The sequence below is a fragment of the Oncorhynchus keta genome, chromosome 11 (genome assembly GCF_023373465.1).
Source record: "Oncorhynchus keta strain PuntledgeMale-10-30-2019 chromosome 11, Oket_V2, whole genome shotgun sequence".
Classification (NCBI taxonomy): domain Eukaryota; kingdom Metazoa; phylum Chordata; class Actinopteri; order Salmoniformes; family Salmonidae; genus Oncorhynchus; species Oncorhynchus keta.
The window spans coordinates 24,459,596-24,481,418 of record NC_068431.1 but is presented as its reverse complement, the minus strand read 5'-3'; the positions used below and the strand labels follow the sequence as shown (position 1 = coordinate 24,481,418).

The 21,823-nt window shown below is 42.8% G+C and overlaps 1 protein-coding gene across 1 annotated transcript in view; it reads left to right on the top strand.

Moving 5' to 3' along the window:
- The first annotated feature begins 1,362 nt into the window (after nucleotides 1–1,362).
- Nucleotides 1,363–21,823, top strand: part of LOC118389962 (uncharacterized) — a 143,549-nt gene continuing 123,088 nt past the window's right edge. The window contains exon 1 of the mRNA XM_035780007.2: nucleotides 1,363–1,418. The gene's annotated coding sequence lies outside the window, so the exon portion shown is untranslated. The remainder of the gene's footprint in view (nucleotides 1,419–21,823) is intronic.

The window sequence follows — 21,823 nt, the reverse complement described above, 5'->3', positions numbered from 1 at the left end:
AAAATACAAAGTAATAATTAAAGGAACACAATAATAACAACAATAACGAGTATATAAACAGGGGGCACGGGTACCGAGTCAGTGTGCATTTGTACAGGCTCGTGAGGGAATCTACATGCAGGTGGGGACGAAGTGACTATGCATAGGTAACAAACAAACAGCGAGTAGCAGCAGTGTACAAGGGGGGTCAATGTAAATTAATTGTCCAGTGGTGATTTTTAAGAATTGTTCAGCAGTCTAATGGCTTGGAGGTAGAAGCTGTTGAGAAGACTTTTGGTCCTAGACTTGGCGCTCCGGTACCACTTGCCGTGCGGTAGCAGAAAAAAACAGTCTATAACTTGGGTGACTGGAGTCTCTGACAATTTTATGGATTTTCCTCTGACACCGCCTATTACATAGGTCCTGGAAGGCAGGAAGCTTGGCCCCAGTGATGTACTGGGCTGTATGCACTATCCTCTGTAGCTCCTGACGGTCAGATGCCGAGCAGTTGCCATACAATGCGGTGATGCAACCGGTCAATGCCAATTTTTTTCAGTCGCCTGATGAGGAAAAGGTATTCTCGTGCCCTCTTCACGACTGTCTTGGGATGTTTGGACCATGATAGTTTGTTGGTGATGTGGACACCAAGGAACTTGAAAGTCTTGACCCGCTCCACTACAGCCCTGTTGATGTAAATGTGGGCCTGTTCGGCCACCTTTTCCTGTAGTCCACCATCAGCTCCTTTGTCTTGCTCACATTGAGGGAGAGGTTGTTGTCCTGGCACCACACTGCCAGTTCTCTGACCTCCTTATAGACCCTCTCATCGTTGTCGGTGATCAGGCTGTTGTGTTGTGTCGTCAGCAAACTTAATGATGGTGTTGGAGTCGTGTTTGGCCACACAGTCGTGGGTGAACAGGGAATAAAGGAGGGGACTAAGTACACGTACTGAACATGATACATCTTCGAAATGATGGTCATAATTTTATTTGTAGCCTATTGCCACTGTAATATTGGAATAATATATCATTATGAATAATGAATAGCGCAGACCCAGACCTATAGCCTAGCTCTTTTTTTTCCACTGGTGTTTCATCATTGTGAAGTTATGCAATGTATCCATCCTCATACTAGGATGTCTGCTACAATGTTTCCAATTAATGTAGCCCATCACTTGCTTGTCTCACCGTCAATATGTAATTTTTAATTTGCGCCGACAGGGGGCCAGCAGACTCCGCGGTTTGAATATATGGAGATGCGCAGGGCCGGGGTTTGTGTTGTGGGAGACCAGTGGAGGTGATGGGAGGGGGGCTACGAGGAGGCGGGGGTGGTGGTGGGGTGGGGGATGGGAGGGGTCTTACATGGTACACGTCACTGCTTGTGCAGGGGAGTATAGGCTGTGTTGTCAGCCTAGTGTCAGTCTGATGAAGATTGGCATTCAGGTAAGCTGTCATTCATTTTCAATGTCAGAGCATGGAGCAGGCTAACACTCCAGCGTCATTACAAAAGGCAGCACATTATTCATACAGACATGGCCATGCTAGGGAAAGAGAGAGAGAGCGAGAGAGAGAGCGAGAGGGAGGAAGTGAGAGAGAGAGAGAGAGAGAGAGAGAGAGAGAGAGAGCGCGAGGGGAAGAGAACAAGATAGACAGGGAGAGAGGGGAGGAGGGAGAGAGTGCATGTGCGAAAGGGAGGGAAGAGGAGAGGAAAGAGAGAACAGAGAAGGGTGATATATTTTTGTACTGGATGGAAAGACGAGGATTTTTGCTTGATGCAGCGTTTGGATTAATAAAATAGCCTATGTATATGTTTCAGATAATGGCATTAGGCGTTTTCGTTTTGCGTGGACACTTTAGTTTTCAAGGGATATGGAGAAGAGAGAATAATCGAAGACTGTACTAGACATTTTTAGACACTGCACCTGAACGTGCTTTCCGACGGTGGATTCATGCTCATTGAATAATTATTTCATAATTAATTAATATACATGTATATATTTATTTGTTTTATTAATTGTATTTGCATATATGTTTTGACTGGCATAGCCTACATGATAGACCTATTTATTGGATATGGATTTTATTTATATTTAGAATCGAGTCGTCTATAATTTTCATAGATTTTCAGCTGGATGATTATCTTTAAACTTCATTGTATTCGATCTGATCATTTTCATAAGTTTATTGTTATAGATGGGCTATAGGTGGAAGAAATATATCATTTTCTCTATGGAAAAAAACACGTTTTGCAGTTAGACCTGGCTGGTAAAATAAGTAATAGTATAGGACTAACTTTAGGCTACAAATAGTCCCGTTTGGCATCAATAAACTACCCCAAATTAACTGTAAATAACTGCTAATGTATGTAACATAAATATAAGAGTAGGAAAGTCAACAAAATTGTTTATAAGTGACACATGGGCTACATTAATAATCTATTCACGTATAGGCAATTGAGGCGCATTATTTTGCGTTTATGGCACATAGGTTATGCGTTATGCTAGTCATTGTAGCCTAATCATTGCCAATGTGTCTAAACTACAAATTTTACGTAGGTTATGGCTTGTCAGTCAAATCTTGCAATAGCCTGAGCATGGCAAAGAGTTTTAAAGATTTGATTGTAGCGCTCGCTATGTGGTTTGGATTAGATAATTTGAAGTCTTGGCACTTGGCGCTCCAACAAAGCAATCCAACCCACTGCCCTATTTTTATGCATTATAGTCAGTGTTTTAGTTTGAGTTAATCTGAAATAGCATCATGTAAAATATTGTTATAGATATTTAATTGCCCTAGTCAACAAGTCGGATGACTTTAATCCATGTATCAAAATAAATCCAGTTTGACACTTTCTTAGCTACTGTATTTCTATCTTTCTATCATTATAAGTGAATGGCTTGTGGCTGTCATCAACTCAGTGACTACAATGTTTGCTTTTCATTGCTGGGGCATACCTTGCAAGACCTCTCCAGACTGAACATTAGCGCTCTTTGTGTGGCACGACTCAATGCCTAGTCGCTATATATACTTTCTATTTTGGATTACTTGTCTATTCCAGGACTGGGCTTTTAGTGAGCTGGGCATTTGACATGAACACTCTCAAAATGTCACATAATTTGGAATTGACTCCAGTCATGTATTCACAATTTATTGCCACTTATAGATTATAAAGAATTAAGCTATTTTGTCTTTCTCCCTTTAAGCTTCAAAGTTGTCGAACATTATAGTGAGTTCTGATTCACAATTCATGCATTCATTATGTGCCCATTTGCAATGTTTGGTCTTCCATTATGGTTTTATTTAGTCGCAGTAGTTGAGGCATTATTGGGTATAACCCAACATCTGATATTAACTCACTTTTGTTTATTTATATTTAAACTAAACTGATATATACATACAAGGCATTACCACAAAAATGATTATATAAACTCCCTTTGAAGGAGTATTCCATACAACCTCTCAGATTCGGGATGATAGGTATATTCAGAGAGCATAATTCAAAGTAGATCATATTTAGAGCAAAATCAGAATCTGCATCTTATTTGGAAATTGCAAAAAAAGCCATGTACATGAAGTAATTGTCAACATGAAACGTGTAAAACTACTGTAAAGAAACATAATATGTAAAACATGTAATATTGAAAGCTAATCTTTAGGCCTCATTCAACTAAAGGGCCCTGTTCAATCAACTTTCAAGAAGGCTGAAAGTCCTTGTGGCATAGTGTTGAACATGATGCAGGGTCAGTATTGTGCACAGTGACCCTTATCCCTTTATAAATACAACATCTGATGTCTTTGCATGTTGTACTCACATTACTAAGCAAGCAATGGTAATAAAATTGCTGCGGCAATGTATTCACAAGTCACATAACAAAAGCTAGTGACTCAGGCATATAGTCCCCTTAGGTATCTACCACATATGGGACAGTCGTAAACACTTCAATGGACCAGATTTGTTTGAACTTTGACTATGAACATAAACAATGCATTTTCTTAATGTGTCTTTATTTGTGTTGACAGAAGAATATGAGTGAAAGAATTAATGTAACTTTTGTGTCTGCAAAATAAATATTAGACTCATGAGCCAAGCAAATAATTCAAAAGTTAGTTGTGGAAAATAAGAGAGTCAAATAACACACACACACACACACACACACACACACACACACACACACACACACACACACACACACACACACACACACACACACACACACACACACACACACACACACACACACACACACACACACACACACACACACACACACACACACACACACACACACACACACACACACACACACACACACACACACACACACACACACACACACACAATCTTCATTTTGTCACAAACTACTCACCCTTGGTGCTTGTGCCATGTTGTTGTGTACCCCACATGATTCCAAATGTTGGTAGATCGGGCTATTGACAATTTAGATGCTCCAAAACCCTGCTGGGATCCTAATTGCTGATTTGTGTCATGGGACAAGCAGCCCAGGGGCAAAACTGCAGATACAAAACACCCAGACATTATTTGCATATTCCCATTCCCCAGTTTATGGGTCAATTACATTATTACGTGCAATGCTGTGCTCTCCTGCAGCTTTTTGGGGATAATCACTAATAAAGTAATTCAGTCGCATAAATGAAGGAAATAAGCAGAGCGAGAAAAGCATATGTTATAAACCAATTTGTGCATTTATGTGTTGCCATAAAGCGATTGAGAAAATTTAAGCGATGTACAAATGCCTGCTATTTCCTTGCCTTAGCCACTAATACCACCTCCTTCACTGTGCCAAAGTAACAAATACATAATTTTCTCTGAGAAAACCATCAAGGTTTTTCAGGTGTCATTCTAACTAATTCCCAATTTCTTAATCTTCGTCTTAGCAGTCAGATGGAGGGAGAGAGAGAGAAAGTTGTTTTGTTTGAATGAATGTTTCATGAGGCCTTAGTCTGCTGGGTGTATCGCGTTGGAGTGCACCAAAGTCTTGTTCTATCCCCGGGAACATTTGGGCCTTTTTCTCTGCTGTACAGGCCTCCATAGTGCAGCACACCAGCAGACCTCGAGATGATTGGGATGCATATTGTGGCCCCCACATCAGGGGCCCTCACCGGCCAGGTCCACTAAGCTTGCTTGATCCCTATTGCTCTCTTGAGGAAGGACGAGGCCTGCTTCAACCATCGGAGGGCTCAGTGTAAGGACGACCCTGGATGCTTTTATACCTTATCCCTTGCCCCATTATCCCACTACTGCTGCGTTGGCATCGCTCTAACTCTAAGTCCGTCACCGGGGAGCGACATGGAGAGGAAACAAATTTGCTTGATTTATGCTCTGGAGGAGCAGTGGATGTATTTAACGATCTGCCATGTTGTTTGTGTCATGTGCAATTGGCTGATCCTTCGCTGCTGCTTGCTCAGTCTGCAGAAGGACTGAAAATAGATAGGGTCATGAAAATGCATTAGAACTCTCTGAGATGTTTTCAAGGATTTTTCCAAAGCCACTACATTTGAATAGCAACCAACAGAAGTGAATGGATTTAGTTCCTATTACTTTAACAATATGCTTTCCAAAATCATAAAATCACCAAGTATACTAGGCAAGATCTTTATGCTTCTGTAGAGGTTGTCCAAACAACCCTCATGGTTGGAGATCTGGATATGAGTCTATAACTATGAAAGAGCACAGCATGTCATAGCATTGAATAAAATATTTAGTCATTTGCTAATGATTTTAGCATCAACACTTTGATCGTATTGCCCTTTTTTAGAATGAGGAAATTAAGTAACAGCAGGGAGACATTCCTGAAACTACGCAAAACTCACTAAACAAAAGGCTGATGTTTTTAATTGTGTTTTGTTGAAGTGGATGTAATTATAGTGTGATAGATCATAGTCAAGCTGTGAATACAGCTATTTATTGGCAATAATGACAATAACGTTTATTGAAAGTACATTTAAACTTCTTTACAATATGATGGTGATGATGATGATTGTTTTTTTACTGTAAAAATGATTATTCAAGGATCAAAAGCTAAATCAAATTAGCAGCAGCTTATTATTAATTCTGCATTTAAAGACCTTTAACAAGACTGCAAACCTCTTTGTGCTTTTGCTTTTTATCTCTGGTGGAATGCAGATAATCCTAATAAATTAATACAGCCTCACAGAGAGAAATATGAAGCCTGCCAGTAAATCCTGAATGTATTATATTCAAGAGCCCTGGTAACAGCTGAGCAGGGTGAGGTTAGAAATATTTGATTTTGATTCAACAGCAGATCAAAGCAGAGAAAATCACACCAACCGTTATGGATGCCGCATATTTGTGAACTCCCTTCTCCAAAAATACATACGGTGAGGGAAAAAAATATTTGATCCCCTGCTGGTTTTGTATGTTTGCCCACTGATAAAGAAATTATCAGTCTATAACTTTAATGGTAGGTTTATTTGAACAGTGAGAGACAGAATAACAACAAAAAAATCCAGAAAAACCCATGTCAAAAATGTTATAGATTGATTTGCATTTTAACGAGGGAAATACGTATTTGACCCCTCTGCAATACATGATTTAGTACTTGGTGGCAAAACCCTTGTTGGCAATCACAGAGGTCAGACGTTTCTTCTAGTTGGCCACCAGGTTTGCACACATCTCAGGATGGATTTTGTCCCTCTCCTCTTTACAGATCTTCTCCAAGTCATTAAGGTTTCGAGGCTGACGTTTGGCAAATCGAACCTTCAGCTCCCTCCACAGATTTTCTATGGGATTAAGGTGTGGAGACTGGCTAGGCCACTCCAGGACCTTAATGTGCTTCTTCTTGAGCCACTCCTTTGTTGCCTTGGCCGTGTGTTTTGGGTCATTGTCATGCTGGAATACCCATCCACGACCAATTTTCAATACCCTGGCTGAGGGAAGGAGGTTCTCACCCAAGATTTGACGGTACATGGCCCCGTCCATTGTCCCTTTGATGCAGTGAAGTTGTCCTGTCCCCTTAGCAGAAAAACACCTCCATGTTTTTTTATTAAATTTTTACCTTTATTTAACTTGGCAAGTCAGTTAAGAACAAATTCTTATTTTCAATGACGGCCTAGGAACAGTGGGTTAACTGCCTGTTCAGGGGCAGAATGACTGATTTGCACATTGTCAGCTCGGGGGCTTGAACTTGCAACCTTCCGGTTACTAGTCCAACGCTCTAACCACTAGGCTACCCTGCCGGTGGGGATGGTGTTCTTGGGGTCATAGGCAGCATTCCTCCTCTAAACACAGCGAGTTGAGTTGATGCCAAAAAGCTCAATTTTGGTCTCATCTGACCACAACACTTCCACCCAGTTGTCCTCTGAATCATTCAGATGTTCATTGGCAAACTTCAGACGGCATGTATATGTGCTTTCTTGAGCAGGGGGACCTTGCGGGCGCTGCAGGATTTCAGTCCTTCACGGCGTAGCGTGTTACCAATTGTTTTCTTGGTGACTATGGTCCCAGCTGCCTTGAGATCATTGACAAGATCCTCCCGTGTAGTTCTGGGCTGATTCCTCACCGCTCTCATGATCATTGTAACGCCACGAGGTGAGATCTTGCATGGAGCCTCAGGCCGAGGGAGATTGACAGTTCTTTTGTGTTTCTTCCATTTGCGAATAATCGCACCAACTGTTGTCACCTTCTCACCAAGCTGCTTGGCGATGGTCTTGTAGCCCATTCCAGCCTTGTGTAGGTCTACAATCTTGTCGCTGACTTCCTTGGAGAGCTCTTTGGTCTCGGCCATGGTGGAGAGTTTGGAATCTGATTGATTGATTGCTTCTGTGGACAGGTGTCTTTTATACAGGTAACAAGCTGAGATCAGGAGCACTCCCTTTTAGAGTCTGCTCCTAATCTCAGCTCATTACCTGTATAAAAGACACCTGGGAGCCAGAAATCTTTCTGATTGAGAGTGAGTCAAATACTTATTTCCCTCATTAAAATACAAATCAATTAATAACATTTTTGACATGTGTTTTTGACATGTATTTTTGTTGTTATTCTGTCTCTCGCTGTTCAAATATACCTACCATTAAAATTGTAGACTGATCATTTCTTTGTCAGTGGGCAAACGTACAAACTCAGCAGGGGATCAAATACTTTTTTCCCTCACTTTACATGAATGGGCAGCAATATGATAACAGTTGGTTAAAAAACATACACCCTTAGTGGGAGACTCTTGGAACGTAGGTTAAAACTACAGCTAGAGCTACCATTCATATTCCCACAATTAGTTTTGAGGTGTGAAATGTCATTCTCGAGTTTCCTAGACATTTTGACTGGCTGTGTTACAAAGCATTGGCCGAGACACAGAGGGCGTGGAGAGAGTACTACTCCTTGGTGGTAACCATGTGCCTACAGTTGTCTTAATGGAATCTGGTTGGCCATTTCCTTATGTTGATGATTGGCACTAGACAGTAGTAGACTGTACTTAGAAAAACAGTACACAGGTCCATTGAATGGATGCAATCTGCTAAGTGCCATTTTGTCCTAAGAAGTGCCATCTCTCACAATTTGCTGGAATGACATCACTCAGCCCTTTCTGCCTTACTGTATACTTCCTGTGTATTTCTCAGTGTATTGTATTACAGGACATCTCTGGTTTGGAGGACAATATTTTCCCTCTGTACTCTCACCTCATGGCTTTTTAACATTAGTCTATAATTGAGTTTCCTTCCCTGCAAATCCATCTGTACATCATGTTTTTGTTCTCCCTATGATGTCCATAGAGGTTTATTATCAAAAGCCAGATGCAACGTCTGACATAGGAAATCAAGGACATTTTCCTGATGGGCTTTGTTATAGCAGAAGCAGTGGATCAAAGGAATGAAAGCATCGCTTAAGCGGCAATGACAGAATAATTTATTGTATTGCGTTTTAGTGGAAATTTCACTTATTAACTACAAATGACTTCCTCAATGTGGTCCAATTCCTTGTAAAAAGCACCATGATTTTATGCTGACATTGACTAGTGGGAGTGCATTTTATTTCTCCCTGGTAATGTTGTGTCTTATGTTTTACTAGACTTTTACTCTCCAAAATACTTTAAGGAGTACCGTTTCATCTCCGCAATATAGTGCATTGATGCATTTTGGCCGTAGGGAGACTGTAAAGCTCCCAGCTTCTCTCGGCCTTGACATATTAGATGATTTAGGGGTTCTAGGCAATGTAGGTCTTTGAAAAACATAGGTCCCTCTAAAGATACCTCTTCAGTCTATTTTGGGGATGGAAGTGAGCATTTTTTACATTCAGCTTGTCCACATGTTAAGATGTACTTGATAGTTGATACTGTACTTATTTCACGTTGTCCAAACTTTAAGAATCTGAAATACACTTTTGTTCAAAGTAAAGTTTGTGGACGTTTTCCCATTCTGTTCCCTAATCCTTAAATAGAGAAGTTAATTAAGAAAATAATCTCCTTCCTAATTGATGAGCCTCAGATAACTGTGGGCGATTCATACACATGCTTCCTCAAGTTACTTTAATGGTCTTTGACAACTTTTATTTAAACCAAAATTGAGAAAATGTCAACTCGCAAAGTGCACAGAAGGCCGTGTCTGCCATATTCAGATCATTCAATCATTGCTTTCCCCTCTCTTGTTCTCACCCCATTAGTTTCAGAAAATTATGAGTCTGGCACTCTGGCACTCAGTGAGGGTGTTTGAGAAAACAATAAGTGAGTAAGAAAAACACTGTTAATGTCAAAGCTACAGGATTGCGTTGAGAATTAGTCCCTTCGCACTTCGCTTTTAGTCAGTTCGACTGGATTGTTTTGCTGTTTTCCTCGTTCAAGTTTTTAGATTTTGTTTGGAATTTCAACAGCTGCTTCCCTTGCTCAGTCACAGAGTATGCTTGCACAATTCCTCTGCACATTCTCGTTCTTGTATAGAGAAGGGAAGTAGACTTGTTGTGACATCACTCACAGTTAATGTGAGAATGTAAAGTTGTGGCCGGTTGCCCTGCAGGATAGGTTAGAAATGTCTGAATAGCTCACTGCTCTTTCAGTTCCTTTGCAAGCAGATCATGTTTAGCCCTAGCCTGTGTTACTTTAGCCTCCCTACAAGAGAGCATGCTCCTGTATTGCTGGAGGGCTAGAGCCCAAGGGGGCCAGGGTGGTTTGTGAGCAAGGACAAGGTTTCTTAGAAATAGTATAGAGTAGGCCCGAGACACTGATCTAAGGTCCGTTTTGCATCCCTAACCTCTAATGATTAAGGTTTTGGGTAGGGTAAGCTGATCTGAGATCTGTGCAATCTAAGGACGACTACAGGTTACAGGTTTTAACTCCTCAACAGGAAATGCTCAGTGACATGTTTATGGATATCCCATTGACCTTTGTGTCCAGGAATTTGATTCAGACTTGAAAAAAGGGAGTTAATATGAAATCTAAACCTTAAAAACAGTGAAACATAAATGAAACGACTGTGTATGAATGTGTCTACTCTTATGCCTTGATTTTTAATGGCACACACACCACGTGAATGAAAGCTGTGTGTTTGTAAGACTTTTTAGGCTAATGCCAGTTCTGATTTAAGAAGTGGTTGCATTTTTATGACTCAACATTCATCTTACTTCCCACTGGCTGTTCCACACCACACACGCCAATCCTTATTTTATGTTCTTTCACATGTGTTACGTTTTATTGGACCCAAGGCATCAAGTTGTCGACTTTCAAGTCAGAATGTAAACAAGAAGATGGCAGATGCATAAAGTGGATGCAGCGGCTCTGGGAAATATTATCATAACAGACACAAACTCTAAAGGAATCTGCACACAGAACAGTTGGCGACAAAAGAATGGTCGTAGTTTTCTTGTCCATGTTAGAGTTCCCCTGTCTTCCTTATACCCATTGTACCAAGCGATTGAGAGAACACCTATGTATTTTACTCAGACTATGTGTCTTAAAACAATGGCCCTAGTTCCTATTTTCCAATTATCCAACTATCAACACAATAGAATGAACACTTTCCATATAGTAAAACATTTAGACATTTACCATTGTCTTTAAATTACGTGACTAACCTAATCTTACCAGGGTTGCTTTATGGCAGTAAATAAAGAACATGACTTGTAATAAAAATGTCTAAATGTATTGTCGTACAGACATTTTATAGATGTTAATTCAAGCTTGGCAGTACATTATCTAGAGTAGTATGTAGAGACAGTACTCATTTTCAAGCTAGTCTATCACTGAGCTTTTCTCCACTACAAAGACATTTGTGACTCCTGTCCATAATTGGTTACTACTCTTTTATCTTATTATCTGTGTGCGCATCATTATTGCAGTCATCACATTAGATTATTTCATGCATAATAAACAGATTCAACTGTGTGCCAGGTAATTAGTATGTTAGGATATGTGCCCCGATATGAGCTTTGCTTTTCTAACGACCCTATTGTTCCTTCTGTCTCTGAAAAGTGTGAGTTACTGATACAAATTTGGCACGGTTGAATAAGCAATGTATTTCAGCATAGTGTTTTCTTTCTCTATACTTTGCTCTTCTTGGATGCTCCAGCAAGTAGAAAAAGATACTAAAGAAATATTACAGAGAGCGATAGGCATGATTTGATTCTGGTTTCTGGTAGATAGATATAAGTCGATTTAAATCACAGATGTGCTAGAGTCTATTCACAAAGAAAGAGTCCTTTGACATTTTATAAGTTGATAGCTCCACTCTGGTCTGTGGAATTTGCAATGCATTGAACTGCATGGTTTTTATACAGGTTTGGAACTTATTGGCAAGTTAAGGCCCAGTGGCTTAACACTAAACTGACTTTTAGAATGATCACTTTTGGCTGTTTCTTCGCAGACATGTTAAGGGTTTTAGGAAGAGAAGAGTACAGTTCTCTGTAGAGGTCTAACAGACAAAAAGACGTGGGGATTTTGGGCCTGCTGATAACAAATCAAATCAAACTGTATTTGTCACATGTGCCGAATACAACAAGTGTAGACCTTTCCGTGAAATGCTTACTTACATGCCCTTAACCAACAGTGCAGTTCTTGAAGAGTTAAGAAAATATTTACCAAATAAACCAAAGTAAAAAATAATAAAAAGTAACACAATAAAATACAGTAACGAGGCTATATACTGGGGGTACCGGTACCGAGTCAGTGTGCGGGGGTACAGGTTAGTTGAGCTAATTTGTACATCAGCTTTTGTCAACAGAATTTAAGCTAATGTTTTCTATTTTCTGCACTCTGCACTGTACTCATCTTGTCATTAATGACTGGATGAATAATATATAGTCCAGAATAATCAGAGTCCAGAAAATAGGGATTTTAAATCCTCTTTTCCCCCTCTTGTGGTAAATATTTTATTTTTCCCATGGTGGGGTCAATTCAAATTGAAGGGAGTAAACTGACAATAGTTTAATTCCAAAACACTATATATCTATTTTCAGAAATGTTGGTAAATTAGCTTTTATTGTTTAAAGAAATTCCAAAAGAGATTTGTGTGACTTTTCACTGTCTAATCAAGGCATGGGGTTGTTCAATGACATGTATTTGTTTAAAATCTATCTCTTGATGGTTTCATTTCAGAGAGACAAATGATTTTACTAAATGTTATATCCGCCTCACTCTCAGAGAAATAAGTAGTCCTGCTAGGTTTTAGCCGATGCTCTCAGCCAGAACGACTTACAGTGAGTGCATTCATTTTAAGAAAGCTAGGTGAGATAACCACATATCACAGTCAAATATACAGGATGCGAACCATTCCATTCCAGCTAAAAAACAGATATATAGCATTTATCGGAAAAACACATTTTAATACACATCTAAAATATTTTAATTAAACGTCTGAGAACATATTTTACACACACACAGTACAGTATGAAGGTATCCATAAGCAATCATTTCTGATTAAAAAAAACTGAAATGTGAAAAATTGGTGGATATAGCATTTTGAATATAAACTCTTCTCCATTCTAAAAAAATTACATTTTTTTCAATGACTTCTGAATAAATAAATGAAACGTCAAAGCTATTTATTTTTTAAGCTTTTCAATTTCTAAATGTTTTATTCAAATCACTTCCAGAACTGACTGCCTTAAATTCGAATTGACCCAAACCCTGACTTTCCCCAATTCATAACACACAAAACACTGATAACCAGCCTATGAACATGGAGGTTTTCTCCAGATGCTTTGATGAACAACTACATGCCTTTTCAATGGCCATAAAATACCACATATACTGTTTATATCCATTTATAAAACCCCACTGCAAATTGTTTATAACCTCCCTGCAACCTGCTCCACCACTAACTCATAGTAACAATAGACTTGTCTAGTTTCATCATATTTCATTGGGTGGTTTGGACGGGCCTGTCACGGCATCATCTGGACACCCAGAACCAAATTTACAAGAGACTAGTCATGTCAGAACGTTAACAGGTTTAATGCCTGTGGCTGATCCAGCGAGCTTACCAGAGTCATAACCACATAACCGTCTGTCTCCACCACCATACCATTCTAAAGACAGTGACTATTGACCAACAAACCAACCTGCTTCCCCGAGGTCAGAGTTGAAACAGGACACCTATAACGAGCCACAGTGGGTTCACAAAAGGCACAGCACTGTACACCGGAGAACACCAGACTATGTCACCTAATAGTGAACCCCTGTCCTCCGTCTTCCACTTGACTTCAGCCACCCCCCTCCCCCGCCACTTACTTTAAATATCTAATTTTATAATGGTGTCCCTCAAAAGGTTGATGACAGCTCTGTGCTAAAAGTGAAATGTAAACAGCTGTTGTGTAGCGTAGAGCGACCGGTGTGGGGCTGAACACAGCAGCCAGTGGGTCTGTGGTTCGCTGTCATGTCGGCAGTAGAATGACAAGGCCTGAGGTGAGGTGAGAAGCCTTTCCACAAGTTCTGGCAGTTCTGTTCGGTGTCTGCCCGGTCAAACTCCCCTGTGGCAAATACATGGCACACTCCCCGGGTTGGCTCGGGCCAGGGTCAGTTATGTGTAAATGGACATTGTAGCCCCTGATTGCTGATCTGGGGTCAGGTGTGTTTGTTTAATCTTAATGAGTAAGGTTAGGGATCGGGAAGGGAAAGCTGATCCGAGACCAGGGCTGTGTAACTGTCTGTCAGTGCAGCGTTTTCTGGAGGTGAGATGTCCCCAGTAAAGAGCAGGATTGTGTAGGATCACGTGCACCTTCGTCTTGATTCCAGTGGGTGTGTGTGTGTGTGTGTGTGTGTGTGTGTGTGTGTGTGTGTGTGTGTGTGTGTGTGTGTGTGTGTGTGTGTGTGTGTGTGTGTGTGTGTGTGTGTGTGTGTGTGTGTGTGTGTGTGTGTGTGTGTGTGTGTGTGTAACAGCCATTTAACAGGCTGGCTGTTGTCCCTGGTTTCCTGCTGTGGTGGTATTTATAAACGGTTGAAGACATTTAATACAGATTGCAGCACACCTCTCAGCTTTCCCTGTTCTCTTAAATACATTTTGTACTCAGAAACATACAGACAAGCACATACATGATACATCTATCCAGAGTTTGAAATTAGCTGGTGCACACTGGTACTGATTACTGGCACCTCAAATGTTCTAATGCTTGAGTACCAGCACATCTTATAGAATATTGCTTCTAAAATATTGACCCTTGTACAGCGAAGTTAAAACAGTATAAAACATTTAAGAACTATGTGCTTCAGAAAGGGTTAACCTTTTCCTTCCTACTTAGAGAAAGAGAGAGGAGTCTGGAAAAAAACTGGCTAAAGGTCAGCTAGCCAGGCTGACTTCAGACACAGACAGAGAATTCCACACTGTCTTGAATTCAGACCCTTGCCCTTCTTCTGCCAAGTTCATTGTGTTCCCTCTTCCCTCCACCCGCTCTCCCTTTGGCTAGACAGAGAGACAACAAATTAACTTCTGGGAGACGTTGTAGGCCCATTGGAGGCCCAATGGAGAAATATAAAACAGGCATGTCTGTATGTGACCCTCCAAAAATAGGGAAGACACCACCAGGGGAAGATAGTTTTAGTGTCCCCCAGCGTGCATTAGATCAACCACTGAATTCAACCCCAAACCTGAGGAATCTGCTGTAAAACCTCAGTGTCTCAGTCTATTCCCCTCCGTTACCCCTCTTCCCTCCTTCCTTCCCCTCAGCTCCACCCGGGTTGTGCTGGGATGACACAGGTTGGAGCTGGGTTTGGGGCTAGGACTAGGGATGAGGCTATTGGGGTGGGACTAAGGGGCAGTGGATAGGATAGGAATATGGCTCATGGGGCTGAGAGCTACTTTTACAGAGCTGTGGCTGGAGCTACTTCTATAGAGCTAAGGCTGGAGCTACTTCTATAGAGCTGAGGCTGTAGCTACTTCTATAGAGCTGAGGCTGTAGCTACTTCTATAGAGCTGAGGCTGGAGCTACGTCAATAGAGCTGAGGCTGGAGCTACTTCTATTAAACTGATGCTGGAGCTACTTCTATAGAGCTAAGGCTGGAGCTACTTCTATAGAGCTGAGTCTGGATCTACGTCAATAGAGCTGAGGCTGGAGCTACTTCTATTAAGCTGAGGCTGGAGCTACTTCTATAGAGTTGAGGCTGGAGCTACTTCTATAGAGCTGAGGCTGGAGCTACTTCTATAGAGCTGAGGCTAGAGCTACTTCTATAGAGCTGAGGATGGAGCTACTTCTATTAAGCTGAAGGTGGAGCTACTTCTATAGAGCTAAGGCTGGAGTTACTTCTATAGAGCTGAGGCTGTAGCTACTTCTATAGAGCTGAGGCTGTAGCTACTTCTATAGAGCTGAGGCTGGAGCTACTTCTATAGAGCTGAGGCTGGAGCTACGTCAATAGAGCTGAGGCTGGAGCTGCTTCTATTAAACTGAGGCTGGAGCTACTTCTATAGAGCTAAGGCTGGAGCTACTTCTATAGAGCTGAGGCTGGAGCTACGTCAATAGAGCTAAGGCTGGAGCTACTTCTATTAAGCTGAGGCTGCTGGAGCTACTTCTATAGAGCTGAGCCTGGAGCTACTTCTATTAAGCTGAGGCTGGAGCTACATCTATAGAGCTGAGGCTGGAGCTACTTCTATAGAACTGAGGCTGGAGCTACTTCTATAGCGCTGAGGCTGGAGCTACTTCTATAGAGCTAAGGCTGGAGCTACATCTATAGAGCTGAGGCTGGAGCTACTTCTATAGAGCTGAGGCTGGAGCTACGTCAATAGAGCTGAGGCTGGAGCTACTTCTATTAAGCTGAAGGTGGAGCTACTTCTATAGAGCTAAGGCTGGAGCTACTTCTATAGAGCTAAGGCTGGGACTACTTCTATTAAGCTGAGGCTGGAGCTACTTCTATAGAGCTGAGGCTGGAGCTACTTCTATAGAGCTGAGGCTGTAGCTACTTCTATAGCGCTGAGGCTGGAGCTACTTCTATAGAGCTAAGGCTGGAGCTACATCTATAGAGCTGAGGCTGGAGCTACTTCTATAGAGCTGAGGCTGGAGCTACTTCTATGGAGCTGAGGCTGTAGCTAATTCTATAGAGCTGAGGCTGTAGCTACTTCTATAGAGCTGAGGCTGGAGCTACGTCAATAGAGCTGAGGCTGGAGCTACTTCTATTAAACTGATGCTGGAGCTACTTCTATAGAGCTAAGGCTGGAGCTACTTCTATAGAGCTGAGTCTGGATCTACGTCAATAGAGCTGAGGCTGGAGCTACTTCTATTAAGCTGAGGCTGGAGCTACTTCTATAGAGCTGAGGCTGGAGCTACTTCTATAGAGCTGAGGCTGGAGCTACTTCTATAGAGCTGAGGCTAGAGCTACTTCTATAGAGCTGAGGATGGAGCTACTTCTATTAAGCTGAAGGTGGAGCTACTTCTATAGAGCTAAGGCTGGAGTTACTTCTATAGAGCTGAGGCTGTAGCTACTTCTATAGAGCTGAGGCTGTAGCTACTTCTATAGAGCTGAGGCTGGAGCTACTTCTATAGAGCTGAGGCTGGAGCTACGTCAATAGAGCTGAGGCTGGAGCTGCTTCTATTAAACTGAGGCTGGAGCTACTTCTATAGAGCTAAGGCTGGAGCTACTTCTATAGAGCTGAGGCTGGAGCTACGTCAATAGAGCTAAGGCTGGAGCTACTTCTATTAAGCTGAGGCTGGAGCTACTTCTATAGAGCTGAGCCTGGAGCTACTTCTATTAAGCTGAGGCTGGAGCTACATCTATAGAGCTGAGGCTGGAGCTACTTCTATAGAACTGAGGCTGGAGCTACTTCTATAGCGCTGAGGCTGGAGCTACTTCTATAGAGCTAAGGCTGGAGCTACATCTATAGAGCTGAGGCTGGAGCTACTTCTATAGAGCTGAGGCTGGAGCTACGTCAATAGAGCTGAGGCTGGAGCTACTTCTACTAAGCTGAATGTGGAGATACTTCTATAGAGCTAAGGCTGGAGCTACTTCTATAGAGCTAAGGCTGGGACTACTTCTATTAAGCTGAGGCTGGAGCTACTTCTATAGAGCTGAGGCTGGAGCTACTTCTATAGAGCTGAGGCTGTAGCTACTTCTATAGCGCTGAGGCTGGAGCTACTTCTATAGAGCTAAGGCTGGAGCTACATCTATAGAGCTGAGGCTGGAGCTACTTCTATTAAACTGATGCTGGAGCTACTTCTATAGAGCTAAGGCTGGAGCTACTTCTATAGAGCTGAGTCTGGATCTACTATAGAGCTGAGGCAATAGAGCTGAGGCTGGAGCTACTTCTATTAAGCTGAGGCTGGAGCTATTAAGCTGAGGCTGGAGCTACTTCTATAGAGCTGAGGCTGGAGCTACTTCTATAGAGCTGAGGCTGGCTGAGGCTGGACTTCTATAGAGCTGAGGCTAGAGCTACTTCTATAGAGCTGAGGATGGAGCTACTTCTATTAAGCTGAAGGTGGAGCTACTTCTATAGAGCTAAGGCTGGAGTTACTTCTATAGAGCTGAGGCTGTAGCTACTTCTATAGAGCTGAGGCTGGAGCTACTTCTATAGAGCTGAGGCTGGAGCTACTTCTATAGAGCTGAGGCTGGAGCTACTGTCTAATAGAGCTGAGGCTGGCTGCTTCTGCTTCTATTAAACTGAGGCTGGAGCTACTTCTATAGAGCTGAAGGCTGGAGCTACTTCTATAGAGCTGAGGCTGGAGCTACTGTCAATGAGAGCTAAGGCTGGCTGGAGCTACTTCTATTAAGCTGAGGCTGGAGCTACTTCTATAGAGCTGAGCCTGGAGCTACTTCTATTAAGCTGAGGCTGGAGCTACATCTATAGAGCTGAGGCTGGAGCTACTTCTATAGAACTGAGGCTGGAGCTACTTCTATAGCGCTGAGGCTGGAGCTACTTCTATAGAGCTAAGGCTGGAGCTACATCTATAGAGCTGAGGCTGGAGCTACTTCTATAGAGCTGAGGCTGGAGCTACGTCAATAGAGCTGAGGCTGGAGCTACTTCTATTAAGCTGAATGTGGAGCTACTTCTATAGAGCTAAGGCTGGAGCTACTTCTATAGAGCTAAGGCTGGGACTACTTCTATTAAGCTGAGGCTGGAGCTACTTCTATAGAGCTGAGGCTGGAGCTACTTCTATAGAGCTGAGGCTGTAGCTACTTCTATAGAGCTGAGGCTGGAGCTACTTCTATAGAGCTAAGGCTGGAGCTACATCTATAGAGCTGAGGCTGGAGCTACTTCTATAGAGCTGAGGCTGGAGCTACGTCAACAGAGCTGAGGCTGGAGCTACTTCTATTAAGCTGAGGCTGGAGCTACTTCTATAGAGCTGAGGCTGGAGCTACATCTATAGAGCTGAGGCTAGAGCTACTTCTATAGAGCTGAGGCTGGAGCTACTTCTATTAAGCTGAAGGTGGAGCTACTTCTATAGAGCTAAGGCTGGAGCTACTTCTATAGAGCTAAGGCTGGGACTACTTCTATTATGCTGAGGCTGGAGCTACTTCTATAGAGCTGAGGCCGGAGCTACTTCTATAGAGCTGAGGCTGTAGCTACTTCTATAGAGCTAAGGCTGGAGCTACTTCTATAGAGCTGAGGCTGGAGCTACTTCTATAGAGCTGAGGCTGGAGCTACGTCAATAGAGCTAAGGCTGGAGCTACTTCTATAGAGCTGAGCCTGGAGCTACTTCTATTAAACTGGGGCTGGAGCTACTTCTATAGAGCTGAGGCTGGAGCTACTTCTATTAAAGTGGGACTGGAGCTACTTCTATAGAGCTAAGGCTGGAGCTACTTCTATAGAGCTGAGGCTGGAGCTACTTCTATTAAGCTGAGGCTGGAGCTACTTCTATAGAGCTGAGGCTGGAGCTACTTCTATTAAGCTGAGGCTGGAGCTACTTCTATAGAGCTGAGGCTGGAGCTACTTCTATTAAGCTGAGGCTGGAGCTACATCTATAGAGCTGAGGCTGGAGCTACTTCTTTAGAGCTGAGGCTGGAGCTACTTCTATTAAGCTGAGGCTGGAGCTACTTCTATAGAGCTGAGGCTGGAGCTACATCTATAGAGCTGAGGCTGGAGCTACTTCTATAGAGCTGAGGCTGGAGCTACTTCGATAGAGCTGAGGCTGGAGCTACTTCTATTAAGCTGAAGGTGGAGCTACTTCTATAGAGCTAAGGCTGGAGCTACTTCTATAGAGCTAAGGCTGGGAATACTTCTATTAAGCTGAGGCTGGAGCTACTTCTATAGAGCTGAGGCTGGAGCTACTTCTATAGAGCTGAGGCTGTAGCTACTTCTATAGCGCTGAGGCTGGAGCTACTTCTATAGAGCTAAGGCTGGAGCTACATCTATAGAGCTGAGGCTGGAGCTACTTCTATAGAGCTGAGGCTGGAGCTACGTCAATAGAGCTAAGGCTGGAGCTACTTCTATAGAGCTGAGGCTGGAGCTACTTCTATAGAGCTGAGGCTGGAGCTACGTCAATAGAGCTGAGGCTGGAGCTACTTCTATTAAGCTGAGGCTGGAGCTACATCTATAGAGCTGAGGCTGGAGCTACTTCTATAGAGCTGAGGCTGGAGCTACTTCTATTAAGCTGAGGCTGGAGCTACTTCTATAGAGCTGAGGCTGGAGCTGCATCTATAGAGCTGAGGCTGGAGCTACTTCTATAGAGCTGAGGCTGGAGCTACTTCGATAGATCTGAGGCTGGAGCTACTTCTATTAAGCTGAAGGTGGAGCTACTTCTATAGAGCTAAGGCTGGAGCTACTTCTATAGAGCTAAGGCTGGGACTACTTCTATTAAGCTGAGGCTGGAGCTACTTCTATAGAGCTGAGGCTGGAGGTACTTCTATAGAGCTGAGGCTGTAGCTACTTCTATAGCGCTGAGGCTGGAGCTACGTCAATAGAGCTAAGGCTAGAGCTACTTCTATAGAGCTGAGGCTGGAGCTACTTCTATAGAGCTGAGGCTGGAGCTACGTCAATAGAGCTAAGGTTGGAGCTACTTCTATAGAGCTGAGGCTGGAGCTACTTCTATTAAACTGAGGCTGGAGCTACTTCTATAGAGCTGAGGCTGGAGCTACGTCAATAGAGCTAAGGCTGGGACTACTTCTATTAAGCTGAGGCTGGAGCTACTTCTATAGAGCTGAGGCTGTAGCTACTTCTATAGAGCTGAGGCTGTCGCTACTTCTATAGCGCTGAGGCTAGATCTACTTCTATAGAGCTAAGGCTAGAGCTACTTCTATAGAGCTGAGGCTGGAGCTACTTCTATAGAGCTGAGGCTGGAGCTACGTCAATAGAGCTAAGGCTGGAGCTACTTCTATAGAGCTGAGACTGGAGCTACTTCTATTAAACTGAGGCTGGAGCTACTTCTATAGAGCTAAGGTTGGAGCTACTTCTATAGAGCTGAGGCTGGAGCTACGTCAATAGAGCTGAGGCTGGAGCTACTTCTATTAAGCTGAGGCTGGAGCTACTTCTATAGAGCTGAGGCTGGAGCTACTCTATAGAGCTGAGGCTGGAGCTACTTCTATAGAGCTGAGGCTGGAGCTACTTCTATTAAACTGAGGCTGGAGCTACTTCTAAGCTGATGGAGCTAAGGCTGGAGCTACTTCTATAGAGCTGAGGCTGGAGCTACGTCAATAGAGCTGAGGCTGGAGCTACTTCTATTAAGCTGAGGCTGGAGCTACTTCTATAGAGCTGAGGCTGGAGCTACTTCTATTAAGCTGAAGGTGGAGCTACTTCTATAGAGCTAAGGCTGGAGCTACTTCTATAGAGCTAAGGCTGGGACTACTTCTATTAAACTGAGGCTGGAGCTACTTCTATATAACTGAGGCTGGAGCTACTTCTATTAAGCTGAGGCTGGAGCTACTTCTATAGAGCTAAGGCTGGAGCTACTTCTATAGAGCTGAGGCTGGAGCTAGTTCTATAGAGCTGAGGCTGGAGCTACTTCTATTAAACTGAGGCTGGAGCTACTTCTATAGAGCTAAGGCTGGAGCTACTTCTTTAGAGCTGAGGCTGGAGCTACGTCAATAGAGCTGAGGCTGGAGCTACTTCTATTAAGCTGAGGCTGGAGCTACTTCTATTAAGCTGAGGCTGGAGCTACATCTATAGAGCTGAGGCTGGAGCTACTTCTTTAGAGCTGAGGCTGGAGCTACTTCTATTAAACTGAGGCTGGAGCTACTTCTATAGAGCTAAGGCTGGAGCTACTTCTATAGAGCTGAGGCTGGAGCTACGTCAATAGAGCTGAGGCTGGAGCTACTTCTATTAAGCTGAGGCTGGAGCTACTTCTATTAAGCTGAGGCTGGAGCTACATCTATAGAGCTGAGGCTGGAGCTACTTCTTTAGAGCTGAGGCTGGAGCTACTTCTATTAAGCTGAAGGTGGAGCTACTTCTATAGAGCTGAGGCTAGAGCTACTTCTATAGAGCTGAGGCTGGAGCTAGTTCTATTAAGCTGAAGGTGGAGCTACTTCTATAGAGCT